The sequence below is a fragment of the Hyaena hyaena genome, unplaced genomic scaffold, assembly GCF_003009895.1.
Source record: "Hyaena hyaena isolate Hyena2069 unplaced genomic scaffold, ASM300989v1 scaffold_1833, whole genome shotgun sequence".
Taxonomy (NCBI): Eukaryota; Metazoa; Chordata; class Mammalia; order Carnivora; family Hyaenidae; genus Hyaena; species Hyaena hyaena.
Window position 1 is genome coordinate 84,206 of NW_024082456.1, and position 7,961 is coordinate 92,166.

Sequence of the window (7,961 nt, forward strand, 5' to 3'; positions counted from 1 at the left end):
CAGGCGCTGCGTCTGGCCTGCAGCCACGCCGAGGACCGGCAGGATGGCGGGCGTGCCAGCCGTCCACCGCGTCTGAGTCTGGAGGAGCCTTCCTTCTCCCTGCAGTGAGGGCCGGGACCCAGGGCCACGGGCGGACTTCTGACCTTCCAGGGGTTTGCATTTCCTTGGCTGCTTCAGTTCGTGATCGTGCTGAACTGGATTCTTTCTGAGTTTTATGGAGGAGGATTCCGAAGGCAGCTCCAAAAGAGGGATTTTAATATGTTGAGCTATTGCAACACTGTTGTTTAACTGTATGGGCTGTGGCTTCCAAAAGGGCTGCTTTAAAGGGTGTTCTTGTTTGTTGAAAACCCATCCCGTCCTTTACTGGTGCAGCGCCTCCCTGGGAGGTGATGTTTGGACTGTGCTGCGCGACTCTGCCCAGGGCGAGGACGCGGGTTTGGTCTGAGAAACTCTTGGTGACATTTGCAGGCTCATCGCCCCCTGCACGGTAACGTCACAGCGCAGGACCTGGTGGCAGTCTGTCACCTCCAGCTTCTCACTTGTCTCTGAAGCTTCTCTGCACTGCTTGGCAGAATTCTAGTGCTTTTCTATGCTAGTTGCTCTTTTTTTTTTTTAATGTTTATTTATTTATTTTGAGAGAAGGAGAGAGCTGGGGAGGGGTAGAGAGAAGGGGAGACAGAATTCCAAGCAGGCTCCATGCTGTCAGCCCAAAGCCCTACACGGGGCTCGAACTCACAAACAGTGAGATCATAACCTGAGCAGGAAGCAAGAATGGGTCGCTTAACCGACTGAGCCACCCAGGCGCCCTGCTAGCTAGTCCTTTAAACCATGGCTTCTCTTTTCTTTCTTTTTTTTTTTTTTTCCCTGTGCCTAAGCAGAAGGATCTGTCCTGGGTCCCAGTGTTAACACGGTGTGCTCCGTGGAGGAGGTGAGCTTAGAGTCTTCCTACATCTTGAACTAAACCACGCTCGATGCCTTTGATTCCTCATCCCAGTCTTCCCCTGCGAGCGTGCTGCCTTTCAGAGGACATGGTTTTCACTAAATGATCTCCTGGGTCCCTTTTCTTGTCTAGGAGTCTATGACCGAGGGACGGGGGACAGCAGGCAAATGCTCGTTGTGGTGGAGACCCAGGATCCGGGAGGACTCTGTGCTCCTCTAACCTCTGTTCCTTCCCTCCTGCTGCCCCCGCGGGGACACAAGTGTGCTCTGTCACTCCCTGGCCCGGGGAGGGGGGGGGGCGGGGGTGAGAGAAGAGACACGGATGCAGGCCTCGATGGAAGAAGAGCTGTGTTTGAGACTTGGATTCATTTATCCATTCGTTCAGCCATTTCACGTTGTGCTTGGCTGGTCACCAGTGGTTGAAACAGGATTAAGACCCAGGCCTGTGTGGAGGGTTTTAGTCTAGTGGAGGAGAGAGACATGCCGGTGAAGAATAATGCAGCACAGGGTGAGATCGCGTGGGAGGAAGGCACCCGAGGGAGGGCCGGCGGTACACAGAGCCTCGGCCACCGGTTCTGCCCTGCAGGGATGCAGGGGAGGGCCAGGGCAGTTTCCACTGGAGGAGGGGTGCCGGGAGCCGCACCGGCCTCGCTGGATGACAGTCACAGCGAGGAAATGGCAGTGTGCGCACAGCTCCTGCCATGAGAAACGGAAACTGGAATCTCCTCCTGCTACTACTGGCTCGTGTTGGAAACGAGCCTGTGGGTACTGACCAGGCCTCACAATATTCCAGATCAGACCGATATTCCCCACACAGATTGCTCATAAGGAAAAGCATATTCCTGCCTCTTCAAGTGAGATTTCAGATGAAAGCACTGTGGGTGACTGTCAAAAGGCTCTTCCTACGGGCCTTGAAGATCCAAGACTTAGATTAAAGGGGGCTAAGAATACGAGAGTTGCAATTGAGCCTGGCCCTGAGACAAAGAGCCTAATTTAACAGATAAGGGCAGATCTTAAGTAAATACTTAATACCTTTTCTAACTGGTGATGTATGGCAGTCCCTTCCCTAAGGCCTACTGTCCGCAAACTCCGTCCCTTACACTGGCAGCTGGGATGAGGATAACAACTTGTTTCTGCTCGCAGTTCTAACCCGCAAGGCATCTTGTGATCAGTATACGGAGTGACTTATTCTGGCCTTGAATATGCTGATTGCACCCTGTGAAGGAACCTATTGTAGGAACTCCTTTTGTGATTATGGGAGCAAACATTTGTGTTTCCTGAAAGACCTGTTTTTCTTAGTACTTCTTTTTTTAAAAAGTTTTTTTTTTTAATTTATTTCTGAGAGAGAGAGAGACAGTGCAGGCAGGGGAGAGTCAGAGAGAGAGGGAGATAGATACAGAATCTGAAGCAGGCTCCAGGCTCTGAGCTGTCAGCACAGAGCCTGATGTGGGGCTCGAACTCATGAATGCGAGATCATGACCTGAGCCAAAGTTGGAAGCTTAACCAACTGAGCCACCCAGGGGCCCCTCTTAATACTTCTCCTTACACAAACAAGCTATTGATCCCTGCTCACAAAGAACTAACTTCACCCTTTTTATGCTAAAATCCTTGTCTTGTATGCTGAAGATACCTCCCTTCCCCATAGGATAAGCATCTAAATCCCCTACCTCAATCACTATTGATAAAGGTTATGCATGAGTCTTCTACAAATCTATGTTCCGGGAAATTCTTACACATCAAAGAAGTTTGTCATCAGAAATCCCTGTCTAAGTCAAATGCTACTTCTGTGCTGTTCCCCAAACACTTATTTATAAAATAAAGTTGAGCCCTAGTCAGAGCAGAGATGCTGCCTGGTGACCAGAAAGATTCTCATGGCCTCTCATCCCTCCCTCGCTGACACCGTCTATCCTTCAGGGGCCCCTGGACCTGCTGGAGCCGCCCCCCCCCCGCCCCGGTTGAGCCCCTTTGATTGTAGGGAGGGAACGCCTCTGTCATTCCGAGTTATAGACTGAGTCACGTCAGAAGAGGGAGTGGAGTCATGGAGAGGTACAGGGGGGAAGTTGATACTTGTCTCAGAAAAAGGAGCTGTGGGGATGGCATAAAGCCTACGGAGTGTCTGGGTGGCTCAGGTGGTTAAGGGCCTGACTCTTGATTTCAGCTCAGGTCATGATCTCACAGTCATGAGATGGAGCCCCAATTCAGGCTCTGTGCTGGGCGTGGAGCCTGCTTAAGATTCTCTGTCTCTCTCTGCCCCTCCCCTGCTCACGCTCTCTCTCTCTCCCCTCTCAAAAAAAAAAAAACTGTAAAAAAAATTGTCAAGTATAAAACCCTGGACCCCTTTGGACGCAGCCTGGCCTCCCTGCCTTCTGCTGGCCCGCTGGAGCCCCCAGGAAACTCAGCTCCTCCTTGTGTCGGGGGGGGGTTCATGCTCCCAAGGCCAGGTACACCAAGAGGCATGCCAACGTCTCGGGTCTGCCCACCCCTCCCAGCAGGCCCTGACTCTGTGATTCCGGTGTCTCAGAGCAAGGGCCGGGCAGGTAAATCCCCAGGCGGCAGTAGGGACCCAGAGGCAGGATGCAGTGAACTCAAGCACTGCTTTCTTTTTGCTTGTGCACTTAGAGTCCTACCCTCGTCGCTCCTATAAATCCCTGGGTTGGGGGTGGCAGTCGCTGAGCACAGATCCCCTCTGAGTCTCCTGTTAGCGCTGGGCTACCATTGACGTTAAATTCCAGAAGGCCAGCGGCAGCAGGCAGCCTCTGCCTTCATTGCTCAGAGTTCTGCTGCTGGCCTGTCCCCTGCCCCCTGAGAGGAGAGGGCACGAGACACTCCAGCAGCTGTCCTGATCCGTTCCATTAATTCCCACAAACCTGCGGTGGGACTCTGGGGCAGAAAGAATGGGGCACTATAATTTACTTGATCCCAAGAAATGCAGGCTAGAAGTGTGGGTAATTCAGGCTCCCTTTGTTCTCAGCCTGGGTTTCATTCCCACCTGCTGCTTTGTTGAGCAGTTCGAGCAGCTCCGTGATCCCTGATCAAAATCAAGTGCTGCTATGAACATTGGGGTCCATGTACCCCTATGCATCAGCACTCCTGGATCCCTCGGGTAAATTCCTAGCAGTGCTATTGCTGGGTCCTAGGGGAGTTCTATTGTTAGTTTCCTGAGGAACCTCCACACTGTTTTCCAGAGGGGCTGCACCAGTTTACATTCCCACCAACAGTGTAGGAGGGCGCCCGTTTCTCCACATCCTCGCTAGCATCTAGAGTTCTCTGATTTGCTCATTTTAGCCACTCTGACTGGCGTGAGGTGGTATCTCAGTGTGGTTTTGATTTGTATTTCCCTGATGAGGAGGGATGCTGAGCATCGTTTCATGTGTCTGTTGGCCATCTGGAAGTCCTCTTTGGAGAAGTGTCTGTTCATATCTTCTGCCCATTTCTTCACTGGATTGTTTGTTTTTCGGGTGTGGAGTTTGGTGAGTTCCTTATAGATTTTATGTTTGCACGTATAGAGGGATCAGGAGGAACTTAATGGGGGAGAAGAAGGGGAAAAATAGTGGGGGAGAGGGAGGGAGGCAAACCATGAGAGACTCTTGAATGCTGAGAACAAACGAAGGGCTGATATGGGTGGGGGGAGGGGGGGTGATGGGCATGGAGGAGGGCACTTGTGGGGATGAGCACTGGGTGTTATACGGGACCAACTCGACAATAAACTATTAAAAAAAAAAACAGCTTTGCACTCGCCTTGAAGGCAGCGCGCCCTCTCGTGGTAAGTTATGGCACCGACAGGCTGCCTGCCTTGCCAAGCCCGTTTCTGGCTTTGGGAACTAGCATTTGGTGGGGGAGTCACATCATCTTTGAACCATTCCAGGGCTTTTTAGGAGCATGGGCAACTGGGTGATTTAAAAAATTATCATGGAATTGAGTCAATTTGTTCAATATTTCAGAGCCCTGCATGGGGATCTGCGCAGAAGGTGTGGAGCCTGCTTGGGATCTTCTCTCTCCCTCTCTCTGTGCCCCTCCCCTGCTCGCTTTCTCTTTCCCTCTCTCTGTCTCAAAATAAAGAAATAATAATTTTTAAAAAGATAACAATTTCCACACTGAAGGCAGACCAGGCCCAGTGTCCACTAGAAAATGTTTCCATTAGGACAATGTTAACAGCACAATTTAGGGCTTCGGGCGACCCCCCTGCCGGCCAGTTCTGGACTCCGCTGTGGGTTCCCAGCTGGCTCTGTGATGACAACACCGTGGAGGACATTAGGGGAGGTGGGTCCTCTGTCCTTGCTTCCCTTGATGGAGACCCCCACCCAGGTGAAGTAACAACTCTACCCCCAGACACTGGTGAGATGTGGTGGGGTCTCAGAGGTCTACAGCAGCTCCCTCATTTTATTTTTGAGGAAAAGGAGACCAAGAAAAGAAACTAGCTGGCTAATGGCACATATGCAGTGCAAGGGGTGGAACCAGACTAGTTGCGGGCACTGGCTCGTTCCTTCGTTTAATTTATTCTTTGGGTGCTCTCTGATGGACAGGTGTTTTGGGCATGGAGTGATGGTGCTCTTGGCAGAGCCGTCTGAAGCATGAAACTCTGGTGTGTTTCACTCAGGAGCAAAATCTGACTGTGGGGTCCACACTCTTCCAGGCAGCCATTCACACCAGGCCTGGAAAAGGTCCTCTGCCCTCTGGGGAGAAAGGGCTCCGTAGAGATGCCTCCAGTCGAGAGAGGCTCCCACAAATCTGTCTGGTGAGTTTAGACGAGCCTGCAGAGAGGCTCAAGTAATTCACGACATGTTCATTGGAACTTGACCTGGGAATTGAGACAGGAACCCCCAAGTTTATTTTGCAGGTGACTCCAAGTTCTACGTATTCATGAGCAGCCTGGATTCAGGCCATGAGCAGAAATGCTCAAACAAGGGAACTTAGCTTAGCACTGGGTCTCCTACTGCAGCACATATGCGTGTATTATCTCCTGACATGTCCTGCCTGTAATTAACAGTCACGACTCTCCGGATGACTGACTCAGGTACGGTAGGGACAACGCATGTGAGTGGATCCAGAGAAAAGCAAGGGCTGTAAGTTGTAGGAATCTTCAGGACAGAAGCTGCACCTCACCGCTGGTGCTCAGAAATATGTTCTTTAGAAGTAGCTCAGCGCAGTGGACCCGGCATGTCACAGTCCCTCTTAGGAAATGCCAGCCTGGGCCATTGGCTTAACCTTTTGGCTTTCATTTCCCTTCCACCACACATAACTCCCTGAGGTGGTTGTGTCAGTCGGGTGGGATAACCTAAGGGCAAGTGTTTAGTTCTTGCAAACGAAACTCCTATTTACACATCACCTGTTGTGATCGTTAGTAGAAGGGGATGAGGCTTGTGAGGGCCTGGGAATATGGAGGCTGAGGCAGGTGTTGGGTTTGATGAGAAGGCAGATGGCATTTGGCGGGAAAGAGGCCAGTAGGTTGACTGCGTTTCCACCCCTCTGAGGATGAGGTCAGTTTGGAGCGTGGTTTCTGGTTCACCCTTGTCTGTGGGTCAGTGAGAGACACTCCCGGGAACAGTAATAGGAGGTTTCTATGACTAAATTCTGAGACTCTTTAGGAAAAAAACAAGAAAAGGTGGAGTGGACAAGCTTTTAGGAGAATTCGTTTATCAGGCCTTCACCTTGCTGCTGGATTCATCCAACAAACGATTATTGAGCACCTTCACTAAGCCACACATTATGCTGAGCCCTTGAGATACTTCAAGGACCCTTCTGCCTTCCGGAACCTGACGTGTCTCAGGGTTCTCTGTTTTTGCCAACCGACTCTGGCTTATTACTTGTTTCTGCCTCTGTTCCAGGGATCGGAGCAGATCTCAACCTTTTCTCACCAAAATGGCAGAAAAAAAGCCTGCAGGTTCCGTGCTGCATAAGGCAGGTGACATCTCTAATCCCAGATGGGATATCCCCTGTCGATAAATAGAATAGATATGGGATTCTTACGGTACGGAGAATAAAGGATGACCCCAGCCCACAGCCCAGCCCTGAATAGTTACTGGACAGATGCCAGTTTAACGGAGTTTTGGTTTCTTAGATTTAAAATAGGAACAGTCTACACACACTTCAGAATGCTTTCAGGAGGGTGTATATTTTATCCTCTTTCTTCTAAAAAGACTCTGAAGCCTAAGTGTCCATCAACAGACGAATGGATCAAGAAGATGTGGTTTATCTATACAGTGGAATACTCCATGGCAATGAGAAACAATGAAATCTGGCCTTGTGTAGCCACATGGATGGACCTTGAGGGTGTTATGCTGAGCGAAATAAGTCAGGCAGAGAAGGGCAGATGCCATATGTTTGCACGTATAGGAGGATTAGGAGGAAGCTAACGGAGGACCGTAGGGGAGAAGAAGGGGAAAAATAGTGGGGGAGAGGGAGGGAGGCAAACCATGAGAGACTCTTGAATGCTGAGAACAAACTGAGGACTGATGGGTGTGGGGGGAGAAGGGGGAGATGGGCATGGAGGAGGGCACTTGTGGGGATGAGCACCGGGTGTTATATGGAAACCAACTTGACAATAAACTATTTGTAAAAAAAAAAAAAAAGAATCTGAGTGAGGAGATCAGATATATACAATTTTATGACACATAACTAGAAGCAGTGTGGAATTTGCACTGGAAGAAGTGATTATAGGAAGATGGTCCAAAACCTTTTCAGCTGCAAAAGAGACATACTACAAAAGAGATGGAGGGTGTGACCTCAAAAAGAGAATACTATAACTTAAGAATATAATTCCTAAAGGCTGCTATTACATAAAGGATTTAAAAAAAAACAGTTACACGACTTGGTTGTTTTTTTCTGGCAGAAGTAAACTCTCTTTTTGCAGAGCCTTGTCCTAGGATTAAGGAGATTTGGGTTCTAGATTTACTCTGCATTTGAATTATAGGACAACTAACAGTATCTTATACATACGATAAAATGGCCACTGGCTCTTATTTGGAAAGAAAATGAATTTATATTTTGTGATCTTCAGAAGAAATGCTACAATAAAATATTAT

At 49.6% G+C, this 7,961-nt stretch overlaps 1 pseudogene; it reads right to left on the minus strand.

Moving 5' to 3' along the window:
* Positions 1 to 6,739: 6,739 nt before the first annotated feature.
* The window catches only part of LOC120226764, a 2,764-nt pseudogene continuing 1,542 nt past the window's right edge, over positions 6,740 to 7,961 (minus strand).